We start from the raw sequence: 17,864 nt of genomic DNA, 5'->3' as shown, positions 1-17,864 counted from the left end.
TGAAGACAGAATTGGTGATGATCGTGAGTGCAATGATGATGAGATGCTCAGCAATGGCAGCAACAAGAGCAGGGGAAGAAGGACTGATTTAAGGACAGCAGAGTAAGGGACACTTTGGTTTACATTCATGTTTGGGGGGATATGGGACTGGAGTTTCTTCTAAAAAACCTCATAGTGAAATGGCTTGTTGTACAGCCCAGATAAACACAGACTGTGTCTTTGGTTCAGGGGAAGGCCTGCCTTCAAATACATTAATTGCCAATGCTTTCAATGGCTTTTTACTCCACTTGGACTCTGCCAATACGGGTATAGTGCACCTAGGGCTCACTAAAACGCTGGAAGTGCACTTATGATGAGAGGACCCAGAGTGACTAGACACATGAATGGATTGTATAGTGACAAATAGAGATATGCACATAGGTTTTATAACTCGCCATGGACTTGCACCATCTTCCTAAAGACCCTGGCATGGGCTTGCAGGATCTTTCTGAAGAAGCTTGGTCTGGGTTAGCAGCGTGTTCTAAGTTGAACCTGGCTTTGGTTGTATTTGCAAGGAGTTTGTATTTAGAGTAAGCAGACTGTCGCTGAGGGATATTATTGCGCCTTTAGTGGTTCTGGTGAGAGGGCATTTTCTGGTTCATTAGAACTGAGAGCCTCAGCGTGTCTGATCATTGAAGAGATCCAGACCTGTGAAGTGGGAGAGCGAGCTTGGTTCCGAGCACATGATAACGGTTGAATATCCCTGAGGTTTAGAGAGGAGAAAGGCAAGTAAACAAAATGGAAAGCAAAGGGTGTTGGACAAGAATTGTCCTTACAGTACTAAGATGTTACTTGAGATGAAAGATTGCTAAACACCATGCGAATGATAGATCAGAATCAACACATTATATCCAGTTATTTAGATGATAAAATAAATAAGAGCTATTGACCTATTTTTTATGTATTAAAATGTGTCTCTTATAATAAGGGAAAACGCGAAACTGGAAAGAGCACATATTTAATATAAAGAAAGGAAAACAGCAGACTTTGTATGGCCATAACGTTTCTTAAACATCTGTCTCTGCAGTATATTTTAAAGGAAAGAACTATAAAGCGACCATTAAAAACATAGACCAGCAACATGGCTCCTCAAAACACAGACAAAAGCAGGAGGAATAGTGCCATCTCTGCGGGCCCTTCAATGGAAGGGGAGGGGCCTGTGAAGAGAAAAGGTTTGTATTTAGTTATATGTAGGACAGGGAGGAACCAGTCTCCAAAAGGCGACTAGCCACAATGAAGGCAAAGGCACGAATGCTCAAGAAGATTAGGGACTAGGTAATGTCACCTGACACGTGTTTGCTATCTGAGCATTATAGAATAGGGCACTGATACACTAACCTGGCTAACCTTGGAAATACGTATGCCTTGGATTGAAAAGCAATGGTGTGAGTATATGGGGTTCTTGTCAAACTATCCTGCAATGGGGCACGTACCTGGCCTTTGGGACTGGTGTAAGTACCTGGGCTTAGGTTAGTGACAGCCAAGGACTTAAGTGGGCCTGATGATGGCTGTCCGGTGCCTTCACAATTCACACAATGCTTATGCGCACTTTGTTGCTGCATAGAGAGAAGCTGAAGTGTGCCCACAGCAAATCCCAGGTACAAAAAAAACAACACTATAGATGCCTCCAATGTATCTCCCAACAATGTGAGAGCGTTTTTGCAAAGCACCGTGATCAAGCGGATATATTGCTCATGTATGTTTGCGTATCCACACTCACCATCACATTCTGGGCGACTAATGCTGAAGCACTTGGACTGGTTAGAGTGTGGGGAGTGAATGTGGGCAGCCCGCGTTTGCTGATTGAAATATCTGGATGCAGGGGGACATGAAATGTGTCAGGGTTTCTGTAGTGTTGAGAAGGCTACAGGGCAGGCCATTTTGTCCCAGGGCTAGCCCTGTGTAAGGACTGCACGCCTTTTAATAATGTTAAGATGTCAAGCAGAATAGGCTTTTGGAATACTAAATGCCGAGGGTGGGTATATTTGTCCTATTTGCCGAAGAATGCATAGTGGCCCAGCGGATCACAAATGTTTGCACAGAATGTTTGTGGTAAAGCACCAATATCCTTTGTGCTCTGCTGAGTGACATACCCGCTATTTGCAGCGTTGGTAGCTGTATTCAGACCTGTCAGACGTGTGAATGCTTCAAGTAATATACATAAGAGGTTTAAGGCACTTTTGAATGGCTGATGGAGGTGTTAATATATCTTGTGTGATTATGGAGGGTGTTTTGTACTTTAGTTTCAGTAAGAATATCACTTTTGCAAGGAAAGTGGAGTGAATATGTAGACCACACCCCAGAATTAATATTATTTCGTAATGCTTCAGCAACCCCCTACATTTTTCAACCCACTTAAAGGAATGTGAGAACTATCAGCCAGTATCACAGCATATCTTGCCAATGCCTAAGGACTGATGATACCTCTTAGACGTTTACAGGCAATAGCTGGCAAATTATTTGAGTACTTGGCAAAAGATGCCAATGTCACACAAATTCCCACCAAATGGCTGTATATCAGGCAAAACGATTGGCTTTGGCAATGCGCGTTTCAAAATTCACTTCTCAGCTTTAAACACACTGCACAGGCATTTATCAAGAGTCAATGTCCCCCGGGCACTATTTAAATTTTAAAATGACAGCCTGCCACAAATGCACCAAAACTGGACTGCTAAGTGTGACTGCTTTCCTAAAAATACATTAGAAAATGTACATTGTTATACCCGTCTAAGCCCCTCCCACTCATCCATGTCCTTGGCAGCTTACATCAGCTTAAGGTCAGCCAAGCTCATGGGGAGCAATTCGGGGCTGCACATGAACTCGGACTTGTTTTCGTGAGGAAAGAGCTGACAATTAGCAGCAGGGTCATCGTCTGAAAGCAGCAGCCCAGCACGGGGCCCGTCTAATTAGTCATATGAATGAAGCGGCCCTTCCACTTCCTCAAGAACGCGAGCCTGTCAGGTCGTGTATAGTGAGACGCGTTGCTCTAGCGTTAACCGCGTAACATGGCGGCACGTCTGCGACAGCTCGTCTTCACTGAAGAGCGTCATCAAAGTGCGTGAATTCTGTCCGCTACACGTGGTGAGCTCTCCAAGGCACTCCCGGATACCATGTTATTGATTTTCCAGCATCATTGGTGATATTTACACTTCGCTTGAATGGCTTTATTGCAAGGGTAATTTAAAAAATCCTAAAAAGTCTATATGAAGCTCAAACCGGTTCCCGGAAGTCTCCAAACAAATTGAATATCATCACGTCAGTCTTCAACATAAGCAAGCGTTGACAAAGTCAATAGGAAAGAGTGCCTGGCAGTAGCGAGAGAAAGAGGGGTGGTGCAAAGTGAGGGAGAAGGGGCAGCGAGGAGTGATTAAAAGAGGGCCACGGTGCAGGAAAAGAGAGTGGTAAGGGAAGCAGGCACGATATGGAGCAAGGGAACAAGTGGCAGTAAATAGCCAGGAAAAGAAGGGGGAAGGGCAGAGGGAAAGAGCGGTGCTTGCAGTGTGCTGTCCGCAGATCTGAAGGCATGAAGGGTGGTGCAGTGACAGAGAAGGACAACATTCACCACTGACACTGTCTGCATAGTGGTTCATGAGATGTGCAAAAACCCATAGGCCAGCACCTGGATCTTGTATAAGCCATTTCAAAACATTCAACAGGAGTGTTCACCCTTGCTTCCGGCGAAAAGCATAAGGCAGCAGAATCTAATTGCAGTAAAAGTGGGATATCCCAGGTGGCGTTGGATTTATGCAGATGTGACAATGTTGCATTTCTCGACATGCAGCACCCCCTGAAGACTTTTTTTTCCCTCTTCACCCTCTGCCTCCTACATTGCCCTGCACCTTTTCCTGAGCCCTGTTCAGTTTGTTAATTTGTTAGGACTGCAGGATTTCTTTGCGCCATGTCAGCTTTTACTATAGTCACTAAATTTGGCATTTAGTGTTTTTAAACGGATGATCTCTTCTTAAAGTAACACGTGTTCTTTGTGTTTTGAATCACAGAACAGTTCCCAGTCTCTCTGTTAATAGAAAGTAATGAGATGAACAATGATCATAAATGCAAGATTCTCATGTTAGGGTTGGGCTCCTTTCCCCTAGGGTTCTTCTCAGTTTCCTTCCTTGTAGGCTCTTGAGCCCTTTGATCATTTTAGGCAAATGTCAGTGGCCAATTCACATGGATATGTTCTTTAGCTTCACAATCTTTTGTCTTCCCAACTTTATAAAATTTGTTATAAAATGTAGGATTACTTTTAACCAACTCCAGGGTCCTTGACCCTTTCAATTCTCTCACAAGGGTGGCAGTCCCAGATGCACAATATAGCTTGGTTCACTCTCCTGCCAAGCTAATATCCTCACGTGGCTCACATGGGTGCGTGTCCCATAATCGCAATATAGCTTGGTTCATTCTCTTGCCAGGCTAGTGTCCTCTCATGGATTGTCTCTCTTTCACGTGGGTCCCAGTCCGTCTTATTCTTCCTTATATTAGTCACTTGCCTTTAACATAGGTGCAAGTTCTAGGCTTGCAGTTTATTAGTATATAGATTTGGTTCAAATAACCACAAAAGTGATGGGTGGAAGGTTTGGAATGAATAAGAACCACTGACATTGCTCTGGGCAACCTTCCCCAACACTGTTTTTTAGCCCATCTGTGTCATTGCAAAAGGGGTCCAGCCATATGAAAATCAGTCAGGTACTGCCACCAATGGTAGCAGCTCAGCCTGAACTGCTAGGCCAGGTCCCCTCCTCACGGAAACACAAGCACCCCTGATATGTTTCGGCCTTGTTGCGCCTCCTCAGTGCGGTGCAGCTTGGTTCCATATGGGGCAGCGAGCAAGGGACCCATGTCTGGGCATACCCTCTCTCACATAGTGAGACAAACTATAACCGCAAAAGTGATGGGTGGAAAGTTTTGCATTAATCTGAAACACTGGCATTGCTCTGGGAAAGCTTCCACACCAGTTGTTTTTAGCCCATCTGTGCCATTGCAAAAGGGGTCTAGCCATATGCAAATCAGTCAGGTACTGCCACCAATGGTAGCAGCCCAGCACAAACTGCTAGGCCAGCTCCTCTCTGCACGGAAAAACAAGCAACCCCAGACATGTTTCGGCCTTGCTGGGACTCCTCAGTGAAGTGCAGCCTGATTCCCTATGGCGCAGCAAGCAAGGGACCCACGTCTGGAAATACCCTCTCTCGCATAGTGAGACAAACTATAACCACAAAAATGATGGGTGGAAGGTTTTGAATTAATCTAAACCACTGGAATTGCTCTGGGCAACCTTCCACACCACCGTTTTTTAGCCAGTCTGTGCCATTGCAAAAGGGGTTCAGCCATATGCAAATCAGCCAGGTTGCGCCACCAACAGTAGCAGCCCAACCTGAACTGCTAGGCCAGCTCCCCTCTGCACAGAAACAAATGTTTCAGTCTTGTTGAGCCTCCTCGGTGAAGTGCAGCTTGGTTCACTATGGCACAGCAAGCAAGGGACCCACATCTGGGCACACCCTCTCTCACATAGTGAGACAAACTATAACCACAAAAGTGATGGGTGGAAGGTTTTGAATGAATCTGAACCACTAGCATTGCTCTGGGCAACCTTCGACACCATTGTGTTTTATCCCATGTGTGCCACATTTGGTTCACTTTCCTGCCAAGCATATGACACCTCTGTCTTGTTTATTCTTTTGGTATCATATGTGTTTGGTTTACTCTTCTGCGAAACAAATGATTCTGGTTTCCTAGTTATTTTTGGCTTCTCATATGGGTGCGAGTCCCAGACTCGCAGTTCGTTAGTATATACATTTGGTACATTCTCCTGCCAAACATATGATTCTCTTCTCTTGGGTTTCACAGGGTCTTCGACCCTCTCACACTTTCGGTTCACTATGGGTGCTTGACCGAGACTCGCTATGTCCCTTCAGGGTCCAGACCCTTCTGCTCCAATGATTGTATTTACCCGCTTGCTTCCCCGGACCTCTAACACCTCCTGGAAAACCTGTGTACCAGTTTCCTGCTTGTTTGTAGGTACCAGCATTTCTCCTGCATCTGCGTTGTTCCTCCAGGCAACAGTAGCTCTCTGGTGAATAGTGGGGTCTGCAGCTGTTCTGCAGGCATCTCTCTCTGCCATGCTGCATGCCCTGCTTTGCAGGCAGTTCACTGGAGCCTGGGGTGTCTTGAGGTACATATTTGCAGCAGCCCGAACGGTCCTTCCAGCCTAGACTGTGAACCGGAGGACGGGTCCTTTAAGACTAGGTAACAGTATCTGAGATGGATGGGGATGCAGATCTTACTCATAAATCAATAATCAGACTGACTCAGGAAGTTGGAAAAATCAAGGCTGTTTTGTTTTGTTTGTTTATTTTGTTTATTCATTTGTAATGCGCACCAGACCCGGGAGTATCAGGGCGCAGAATACAGGAGGTACAAGAATACTTTCAACTTGATGATACATAAGTTACAGGAAAAGAAGAGGTGTACAACAGTTCCCCAGTCAGGTGCAATTAGGGAACTATGGATCAGATATATACATCAGAGAGTAAGCAGTAAGTCATTACGCAATTTACGATATTAATGTACAATATATTTGAAAGTTTAAATAAATAAAAAGAGCGATCAGTCAGTAATTACATAATTTACACTGAGACTAAACAATATGTTTGAAGGTATGCAGTCACTATGTACAAAGCTATAGGGTGATACTATGATGCATGCATGGGAGGGAAAAGCATACAGTTGGTTAGTGGTCATTTTCTCTGAGACATTTGGTGGTTTTACATCTGAGTTTAAGGAAGGTTTGATCCTCCCTCAGAAAAGGGGGGAGAGAGTTCCTTAGCTGCGCTGCTTTGACCGGGAAGCTGTTCCCACCAGCGTTTGACAGTTTAAATCTGGTTATGACTAGGCAGTTTGAGTAAGCAGTCCTGGTAGGTCGACTTGACGTCCTTCTGTTGATTTTCTCCACAAGGTAGCGAGGGGCTGCATTCTTGAGGCATTTGTGAGGTAGTGACATAGTTTTGAGCGGAATTTTATCACTGATGGTCAGCCATTTATTCTATCTCCTAACCTCTGAAACATGTTCTCTTCTGATAATGCCCAGTGCCATTCTGAGAGTGTTATTCTGGAGAATTTTGATCTTGTTAATGATGTGTTTGCTGGCGCCCGGGTATAGGGCGTTGCAGTATTCCAACTTGGACAAACTTAGAGCTCGAGCCAGTGTGGTACAGCTGTCCTTGGATAGAAAAAGTTTGCCAGCTCTGATCAGCTTGCAGGTGTATGCAGAGGCGGAAGCCAAGGCATTGACCTGTTTAGCAAAAGTAAGGGTGGAGTCAAGGTAGAAACCTAAGGTTTTTACCTCTTTTGCAACTTTAATGAGGTTACCATTGATGTTAAAAGAGGTATATTTGGGGCCAAGTTTGTTGATGTTGAATGAGGTTCCTAGGATAAGGAGCTCAGTGTTGTCATCATTTAGGCATAGACCATGGAATGCCACCCATGCCTTGATGTTGTGATAGATTTTATTTACTAAGGCCATATCCTTGTTATAATCCCCTGTAAGCGGTATAAGGATCTGGATGTCATCTGCGTAATTGGTGTAGGTGACACCCAGAAGGTCCAGATCATCGAATAGGGGCTTAGTAAATATGTTGTACAATGTGGGTGAGACGCAGGAACCCTGCGGCACACCACAAGTAATAGGAATGGGGTCTGCCGCCACAGAAGGCAAGACAACTCTCATGGTCCTGTTACTGAGAAGGGATTGGATCCAGACTATGGCATCCTGGGCGAAATGAGTGGCTGAGTCAAGGTGATAACAAAGTACTTTATGGTCCACCAGATCAAAGGCGGGCGAGAGATCAAGGAGGAGTAACAAATCTGAGTTCCCCTTGTCCCTAAATTCGTCGTTATGGGTTTTGAGATCGATCAGTGCTGTCTCAGTATCGTGTTGGGGCCTGAATTCAGATTGGCGGATTCCTAAGAGCTGGTTAGACTCCAAGTACTCCTGAATCTGGAGATAGGACACCTGGTCTAATATTTTAGGTAAAAATGGCACTGTCGTAATGGGCCTGTAGTTGGTTGGGATGGATGGATCTAGGTTTTTTTTTAGGAGTGGGAGGACCCAGGACTCCTTTAGATTGCCTGGGTAGTACCCTATACAAAAGAAGCATTAATTAGATTGGTTATAAAGGGTGAGAGGTCTCTCGCGGCATCTTTGATAATTTGGGCTGGGCACTTGTCTCCTTGACAATTTGAAGGTTTTAGTGATAGGATGATTTTTTCCACCTCAAGGATAGAGACTCTTGAGAAAATGAAGCGTTGTGGTGGCTTGGAGGCGTACGTGGGAGTGCTGGTAGATATGTCTGGATTGGGTAGATTAGCTTTTCTTCCACCTCTAGAGTCGACCCTGTCTGGTCAGAGTATAGTATAATTATCTGGGACTGCGAGCAGGTGGGCAGAGCCTGCGGCAGCATGGAGCCATGACACTGTTATGGCTATAAATTGATACGGCCTCATTACGAGTTTGGAGGTAGCCATGGTGTTATTAGCTATTAGCACCATGGCTGCCTCCAAACCGGGCTCCATTACCGGGTTCCTGCAATGAGGATTTACCGGGTCATTCCAACATAGGAGGACCCGGTAATTCCTCCTTGCAGGAACCATTCCCCATTCCCATTTGAGCCCCCATAGGGCTCATTGGGAATGGGGAGGGAGGTAATAACGGGCACATTACGAATGGCCCGTTATTACCTTCCTCTTCTCCTCGCGGGACCAGGAAAAGACATCTGGTTTTACCAGATGTCTGATCCGGGTCCCGCAAAGGGAAGCTCGTACTCGGCGCTCCCGTAATGAAGGGGGCCGGTCCCGTACTGGCCCCGTTCATTACGGGAGCGCCAGGGTTATAATGAGGCCCATAGTCTTCAGCGCAGATTAGATCAGCTATCTCGATAGCGTGTGCCACCAAGGATCTAGCGTTGATTAGGGCACCCTTAATGTCTGGGTCATTGTTGCCCGACACGAGGTTCAGAGGTTTGTTCTGCTTTATTATTTTGGCATGTAGCAAGTTGGGGAGTTCACTCAATGGTTGTTTTTTATGGGAGTGGCAGTCAGTCTTTGGTGGGAGTAGGGAGGTTAGGTCATTATTTTTGTTCTTTGCATTATATTTGTCCAGGGGCATTCTCTCAAGGTGTATATGATAGTGGTAGTACTAACCGGTGGCTCATGGAGTCTGGTCAATCCCGAGCAGAGTCTATCATTTCCTGTTGTAGTGAGGCACTGTATGGTAGTTTTAATTAAATCAAGGTTTAAGTTGTGATGTGTAGGCGGTCGTGGTTTGGGGTTAACCGGATGGTGGTGGTCAGGTCGGGGCTTAGTATCGGCCACAGACCCTGGTGGAGTATGCATCCCCCTACCTTACTACCCCGATGCACTGCCATGGGCCAGTCAGGCAACTCACCAAGCAGCCAGGCACGCCGACCAGCATGTTGCTCCATGTGACGGGGTAGCGTGAAGTTACGCAGCACCATGGCATCATGTGTCAATCCGGAATATCGAGCGCAACAATGTGTGATGATCTTGCTGGAGTCTAATACCATCTGCACATTGATGGAGTGGTATTGCTTGCGATTGCGGTACACCGCCTCTACGGCATGGGGGACTACCAATTCTATATGGGTGCAGTCGAGGGCACCAACACAATTGGGCATGCCTGCCAGTACATGGAAGCGTACTTTGGTGTCGGCTATCTCCTGGGCAGTCCGTGGTAGGGATATGTTGGTGCTAGCGTGCTTCAGGAGGGCATCCAGCACTTGGGTCAGCATGCGTGAAAAAAGTGGTTGTGAAATACCATGCAGCTGGCCCACTGTGTGCTGGTAGGTGCCTGTGGCCAGGAAATGGAGCACAGACACCACCTTTAGTAGCGGGGGGATGGCAGTGCGTATTTCTATGAGGCTGACGATGTTGTTGTGTATCATGTCCACTATGGTGGTGATGGTGTCCCGGTCCAACCGGTACAGGGTGTGGATCTGCTCAGGGGTTAGATTGAATGGACTGGGTCTGATGTGAGGGATTGGTGGCTGCCTACGAGGTACTACTGGCTGCACTGGTGGTAATTGCTGGCCCTGTCTCAACCTCCTTCTCCTCCGGCGTCTCCTCTGTGCTGCCTGGTGCTGTGGCTGTAGTTGTTGTTGTAGTTGCGGTTGTTGCTGTAGTTGTAGCAGTATAGGCATGTCCTTCAGCCCCATGATTGCAACAGCTATTGGTATCATTTTGGTGCAGGAAGGGGTGTGGTGTGTGGGTGTACTCATTTTATACTGGGACAGGCTCCATTGACTCCACCTGTGGTGATTGTGTGCACCTGTGGCGGTTGCCTTGACTGCAGATTGCTGTTTATGGGTGGTCCACGATGCCTGTATGGCCACCATCGTGCAGGCCCTAATTACCACCTTCGGGATGCCGGTAATTGCATGCCCGCGTAAGTTGTGATGTCCTCCTATTACCGGCATCCGTGCACGTGCGCATGCTGGTATGAAGGGGCACGGCACGGCCGGTGGCGGTATTGGCAGGTTGTCGGGTCGTAATGCCCCGGACCCGTTAACGATGCCGGTATTACCATTCCGCCTTCCTTTTTTCATTACCTCTATTCTCGTAATGACGCCAAATATATGTATCTAGTGGCTTGGGTCAGGTACTGGAGTGCGGGCAGTAGTTGATCCTAAATGTAACGCCATTTACACAATGTCAAATCTATAAATACTGCAACAAACAGGCGATATTTCAGTAGATCACTATTGATAATAATGAGTACGGGCACTAGTTGATCCTAAATGTAACGCCATTTACACAATGGGCCTCATTCCGAGTTCGGAGGTAACCAAGCCGCTATTTGCAGCATGGCTGCCTCCGAACTCGTCCAAACTCCAGCCTGGTGAATGGAGTAATTACCGGTCCATTCCAAGGTCGGAGGGACCGGTAATTCCCCATTCAACAGGGCCATTCCCCATTCCCATTTGAGCCCCTATAGGGCTCAATGGGAATGGGCAAGGAGGCAATAACGGTACCGCAAATTACGGTACCGTTATTGACCCCGGAGTCCCTTTGCGGGTCCCGTCCTTAACGCCTGCTAAAAGCAGGAGTTAAGGAAGGACCCGCAAAGGGCACTCGTAGTAGGCCGGTAAGGGTTTAACGGCACCGGTCTCGTTACAGGTGACCGTTAACCCTTACCGCCCTACTCGGAATGAGGCCCAATGTCAAATCTATAAATACTGCAACAAAGAAGCAATATTTCAGCAGATCACTATTGATAATAATGAGTACGGGCACTATTTGATCTTAGATATTGCTCAGTTTACACAATGGCATGTTTAAATATATAGCAACATAATGGCGATATTTCAGCAAGTCACTATTAACACTAAACGCGGGTGAGCCCTAGCTAACACGCATTTCACACGATGGTGTTTCTAGGTATGATACAGCAAAAGTATGAAATTCTACGCAGTTCGAGTCATGGGCATGCGATCAGTTCACATGCTGGTGCAGGCAAGGCATCAATGCAAAGACAGCTACAAATAGGAGGGCATGTTTCACTGACAATGTACACTGCAATTAGCAAGTAAGTTACCTGTAGGGCAGTGCACGCGATAGGCTAAGTCAGGTGGTCATCGATAAAAGTGGACTGGGCTAGGTACAGAGACAATGGTTCACTTGATCAGCATTTACGAGTAGTTCACTGAACGTAACGCGAAGATCAAACGCAGTGCATAGACGATTGTTATCAAATATGTTTAGTGTATGTGCAGAGTCCTTTGTTTTCCCAAACAAAGAGTTTAGTATGGGATGGTGATTGGTAAAATGGAGAGTACAACCGAGGTATTACAGGACGCAGTGGTGGATGTGGCGTAATAAATGTTTATGTTTCAGAGGCGAAGAGTGAACCGTCCAATAAATGAACAAAGTTCTGTTTAAGTTCAAGCTTCTGTGATGACGGGGGTCTCGAGAAGAGCTAAGCTTCGGGGCAGACTCTGCACTAAGAGCAGTTTAGCTTCCTTTGGTAGGGGGAGAGAGGAGGGCAAAGCAGGTGGAGCTTTGATTGGTTAAGAGGTTGTATGCTTTCGTTGAGTAGATGTGGGCAACAGCTCGGACTGGGGAGGGTGTTAGGAACGCGTTAGGTGTGTTGGGCATTACGCTATGGCATACAGCAACTGGAATCACTTAACATACGGCCATACATAAGCTGACACAACGGCATATAGAGAGACTGTCTGAATGTATATAGGAATGGAGGTGGGGCAGTCGTGTCCACAGTGATTTTTACTGTGTAGGTGGCATGTCGGGTGGCACCTCGACTACTCTGGCAATGACAGGCAAAGACAGGCGACGGCCTTATTAGGCGGGCCTTGATATGGTCGGGCCGGCTAATGCGACTGGCAGCAACGCGCATCAGATGTAGGCACACAGGCCCAATCAGAGCTTGCGCCTTGATGAGTACGGTTGCTTAGCAACCTACCAAACAATAACAAAGTGCAGCCATTTTAGACGCTCAATCTCGTGGAATTCAATGGCGGCTGGGGCGGCTTTATCATGGATGCAGCAAGAATTCAATTATCAGTCGATTCTGGCACTTGATAACAGCTTGCAGTGCAATATCAAAGCGTGTGAGCAGGCACATTTACCCGCTGCAGGCGATGTTGTTCTTGCAGGGTGCACTACATCAGAATTGCCCTACTGGAAGCCCTCTCAGGACGAAGGTCACACAGCGAATACTCGGCAAAGACAGATGATGGCCTTATTAGGCGGGCCTTGAAATGGTCGGGCCGGCTAATGCCATCCAGCAGCGACACACATCAGATGTAGGCACATGGGTCAACAAGTGTTTAAAACAGGGAGTACAACGGACATCAATGGACGCCGCACAGCTTGCTCAACGAGTTCTTGAAAACATATCATAAAAAACATTGTTTTATACTAACAATTTGTCATAACTGATGTCATGCTATGTGTCAAATAAGAAAACCTACTAGGGGTTGTGGTTGGTCTACGGGTAACATCTATATATACTTTCTATGGGATAGAGGGACATGATTGGGTCTCTAAGATCATGTGGAGAACTAAGCCCACCCCAAGTGCAAGTCATCTTCAGTGTCAGACTAATACACAACGTACTATTGGCTGCTCAAACTATAGGGCTCCTTTATATGTGGCCCTCTATAATTGGTTGGCACACTTGTAGCCTTCTGGAATATTCCACTCGCTAGCAGCAGGCAAGCTGGTACGCCAGGTGCTGGGCGGTTGCCCTGGCCAAGCCTTCCCACCTCAATAATCCCAACATCCATCATCACTCCTGCGGTCTGCCATTGAATTAGTTCTTTGAACTCGGCGTTGCAGAGGCTCACTGTGCCTCAGAATTAAAGGGAGTGAAGGCATGGCCTCATCTTCTGGTCTCGGTGTAGCTCACCCCAAATTGACTATTTGACTGGAGACCATGTTTTTGAGCTCTTCGTTGTATTTAATACTATTAAATTAAGAAATCTTGGCACTTCCAGTAGTTTTCCATTACACCTGAAGCAGGAGCTCGGCTTGCTTCTCACGTTCATGTATCTTCTTGAGTACATGGCTAGGCTCTCAGCGGCCCCAACTCTTGACACTGGACCAGACAAGCCTTTCTCGAATCTTCCTGCACCGTCAGCTATCCATATTCTGCTGAGCCACACTTCGTGCCCTTTCATTCACAGGGTCCAAGTTTGCTAAAATCCGTCGTGGAACATCCAGATTCTATACATTCTGGTATTAAAGATTGGCGCATCGCCTGCAATCTATTCACTACGCAGCCAGCCTTATGATTACTTTGTCTACTTGCGTTACTCCGTCTGTACATTCGGAAAATGGTTTGCAATTCTCCAGTGCTTCTCCGCATGTCCAATCTTCATTTCGCTCACAAAATGTGACTTCATTCACTACTTCGTCATTAGGTTCTATAGGGTCTATATTCTTTCTTCATAGGCATCTCTTCTGGATGCATCACTTCTGCTTCATGTGATGTTACCAGTCCTCTCTTTGATTCATTTTCACACTTCTTAAGGAATTTTCTTCAGAAGACCGTCATTTCTCTGCGGATACATATTGGTTTTCTCAATGGATACATTGTTTCAAGGACTTTTCACGATATAGGCACCATTATTGGCTTTGCGCATGTTGCAATTTCTGGTTGCCAACATATAGGCATAATAGGGGCGAAACTTCCGGTAGAGGCATGCCAGATGAAAAACAAGCGGCCCAGATATGTGATGTCATCAGTGATCCCATCAATGACATTTGTGATGTGATCTTTCATGTCCTGGCTGTTAGTTTGAGCAGTGCACAGTGGTGGTGAGAGTTATGGTTGCTTAGCTTACAATAACTGTTGAATTTCTGGGGGGTTTCGGTTTTACTTGGAACTTTAACGTACCTTTAACAGTGTTTTTTCATTGAATTTAATGATTTTATTAGTGCAACTTAACTGTAAAGTCCTTTTAACAAAGTGTTTTCAGTGAATTTCATAGGTTTTTATAAGTGCAACTTAACCATAATGTCGCTTTAACAAAGTTTTTTCACTGAATTTTACCAGTGCACCCTAATTTGCTACAACTTTCTAATTTCATACTTACCCCCAATATAGCAGCATTTCCGTCCAATTTAGAAAGTTTCACCTTAAAACTCTACTCTGTGCCACCTTCTAGCAAAACGTTTACACTTCTATACATTTTTTCCAACTGTTTCCACTGTATTTGTGTTCGCCGACGTTCACGAATGTCTGGCCTCACCGCAGACTTTCCAACAGTGTCACATGATAACCGACGCACGTACGTATGCACGCACGCACGCACGCAGCATGATGACGTGTTAGAAACTGCATTTTCAGCTGACCATTGATGACATTACTGATAACATCACATATCCAGGCCACTTGTTTTTGGTCACTGGCATGTCTCGGCTGCTTTTTATTTTTTACTGACAATGACAATTTTAAAAATGGAAAAGGTGCAATATATACATACATTAACCTTCTTATATCTTCTTAAAGTACTTTCCATAGAATTTGATTTGACCTCATTGTGCTAATAAATGGGGCAATAAGCAGGCGTCAAACACACAATTCATTTGTGCACATAATAATCAACTCTAAAGTTATTGTCATTTTTTGGTGCTGTTGTTTCTTTCTTCCTTACTTTAGTTTCCCTGTATGTGGCTCTAATTTTTATGCATTCTGGGTTTGTATATGTATTTTTGTACTAACACAAGTATGTCGTAAGTTTGAAATTTCTCCATGTTTAACATTACACAAAACTTTGATAAGGTAGCATTTATTATTATACAATAAAAAATTACCAGATAAAAAATATTGTACTTTCTGGTACATGCTGCAGCCATTGCCTATGTGTATGTATGATAAGGTTCGTATATTAACAACAACACTCTAATATAATGCTTTCTTTAGATGAGAGCATTCTTTAATACATTAAGTAGTTTATTATAGATTCCTGACCCCCTGACATCTTGTTACCAACATTAAAAACACTACCTCTTGTAGGGATTGTTCATGAAAATAATTTTAATATGTGATGTTATCAGTGATGTCATCAAGGACATTTGGGATGTCATCTTTCATGTACTGGGTGTTTGCAGTGCACGATGGTGGCGCGAGTTATGATAGCTTAGCTTACCATATAACTAGTGAATATCTGGGGGTTTTTGGTTTTACTTGTTGTGATAATGTCCCTTTAACAAACATTCTTCATTGAATTTCATAGGTTTTTATTAGTGCAAATTTACCATAACGTCCCTTTAACAAAGTTTTCTTTTCAGTACTTTTTTATGGGTTTTTACCAGTGCACCTTAATTTGCTACAACGTACTAATATCATACTTACCCCAATATAGCAAAACTTTTCTCCAATTTATAAAGTTTCACCTTAAAACTCTGCCATTCCCCACCTTCAAGCATCATTTAACACTGCTATACCCTTTTTCCAACTTTTTCCACTGTTTTTGTGTTCGCTGATATCCGCAAACGTCTCATGTCATCGCAGACTTTTCAGACAGTGTCATGTGACCATGTGCTCGCACGCAGCATGATGACGTGTCTGGAAACACGTCCACACTTCACAAATTGGTCTGTGCTTTGCAAACATTTTAGAACTGAATTTCTCAGCTCAACTAGGAAATTTTAAGCTAAAAATGTTACCCTTGCACAGCTCCTACACCTATTCTTACTCATTATTCAATAACAATCTAGCACACAGCATTCTTGCAAGAATATTAGGAAAACTGCTATTTATCTTAAAAATGACATCAGCTATTGCCATCCCTCCTCCCCAAGAGCCACCACCACCACCTGCTGGAGAATATTCAGAACGAAAAAAGTGCAATACTTCAAAAGCCCAAAAGAAGACCGGGAAGATGAGGTAGAAGAAGTGTCTACTAGCACCCAGAGAGAATCATGGGTGTGACAGTTCTTTACCACTGCTGGAAATGTACCAAAGGCTACAACTACCAAAGTGAAATGCACTGAGTATTGTACTCAGTTGTGGACAACCTGGCAGTACTCCTATGGGACCACCACCATGCACCGCCACACCAAATCTATCCACTGTAATGATCTCAGAAACGCTGGTCCTTTCTTAGGAAGTAGTAGGCTGTCTTCCTCTATATCATCTTCCTTAACCAATGCTGTAACCACACAGCCTACTTCTGGGGAACACAAAATCCCAGCAGCCACCTTGCAAGCATTAAAAGATGCTGTTGCTCCATATTTTTCAAAAATAAACATACTCTGTATATACAGCAACACACCACTCTGCTGGGGGGAGCAATTTCGAAGTCCTTTTGAAGCTGTAATCAAGGAGCATGAGAAACACTGCCCTCTACCATAGATTTAACACACGCGCAACATCTTCCCCTTTCCACCTGCCCCTCCATATGTGTGGTTGCTGCCTCTTCCCCAATTTCCCTCCCACCTTACTTTCAGGCCTCTCCAGCAAAAACAAATACAAATAAAAATAAAAAAAACATAAAAAATAGATTCCTTTCGGAACCACCTTTCACAGTTAAAAAATAGAACTAAAAATAAGCTTATAAACGCCATCTTCTTTAAATGTTTCAGTAAAGTAGTTAGATTCAATAAGACTCGCCAACATTCCCATTAGCATTTTCTACTATGCTAATGGAAATAGTGGACAATTGTATGATAGAGAAAAAGAAAAAAGCACAGAAACAATTTGTGTCCCAAATACTTTTCTGTAGCATACAATAAGGACCATGATCCATGGACCTTCATGACTATCTGCAGTCTCTGCAGTCCCCTTTCCAGGCCATGCATCATTAAAAACACCAGATTGCATGTGCACACCAGTGCACAATGTATCCCTTCTGCCCTTTGTACTGTTATGTTTGAAACACTCTGTCATTGCCTGCTTTCAAACAGTCAAACATCTATCGACCAATCAGTTAATAAAAACTCTACATATAACCCTCTAAACACATTAAACTTCCACACACCAAATGCCACTTAAAAAGGTTCTTCAAATCTTTTGCATATGCATTTCCCTTGCTTATCCAAAACAATTGTACACACGGCTGCTATAAATGCAAATATACAGTGTGCATTTAAAGAAGTGCATGAATGGAAAGAGGGGTAGGGATTGCCAAGTGCTGATAGGAGCCCAGAAGGAAAGTGCCAAGATATGCAAAGGTGGGGGGCCACTAGCTAACTGCAGGGGCAGAAGAGTCCCACGGGTGTCATACACAGCTGCCAAATGGTAGACCCGCAAGGGCAGTGCTGAAGGGGTGTGGGGGTGTACTGGTGGT

This window comes from Ambystoma mexicanum, chromosome 5p, assembly GCF_040938575.1.
Source record: "Ambystoma mexicanum isolate Mex_15411 chromosome 5p, UKY_AmexF1_1, whole genome shotgun sequence".
NCBI classification, from domain to species: Eukaryota; Metazoa; Chordata; class Amphibia; order Caudata; family Ambystomatidae; genus Ambystoma; species Ambystoma mexicanum.
Note: the sequence above shows the minus strand (reverse complement) of the source record.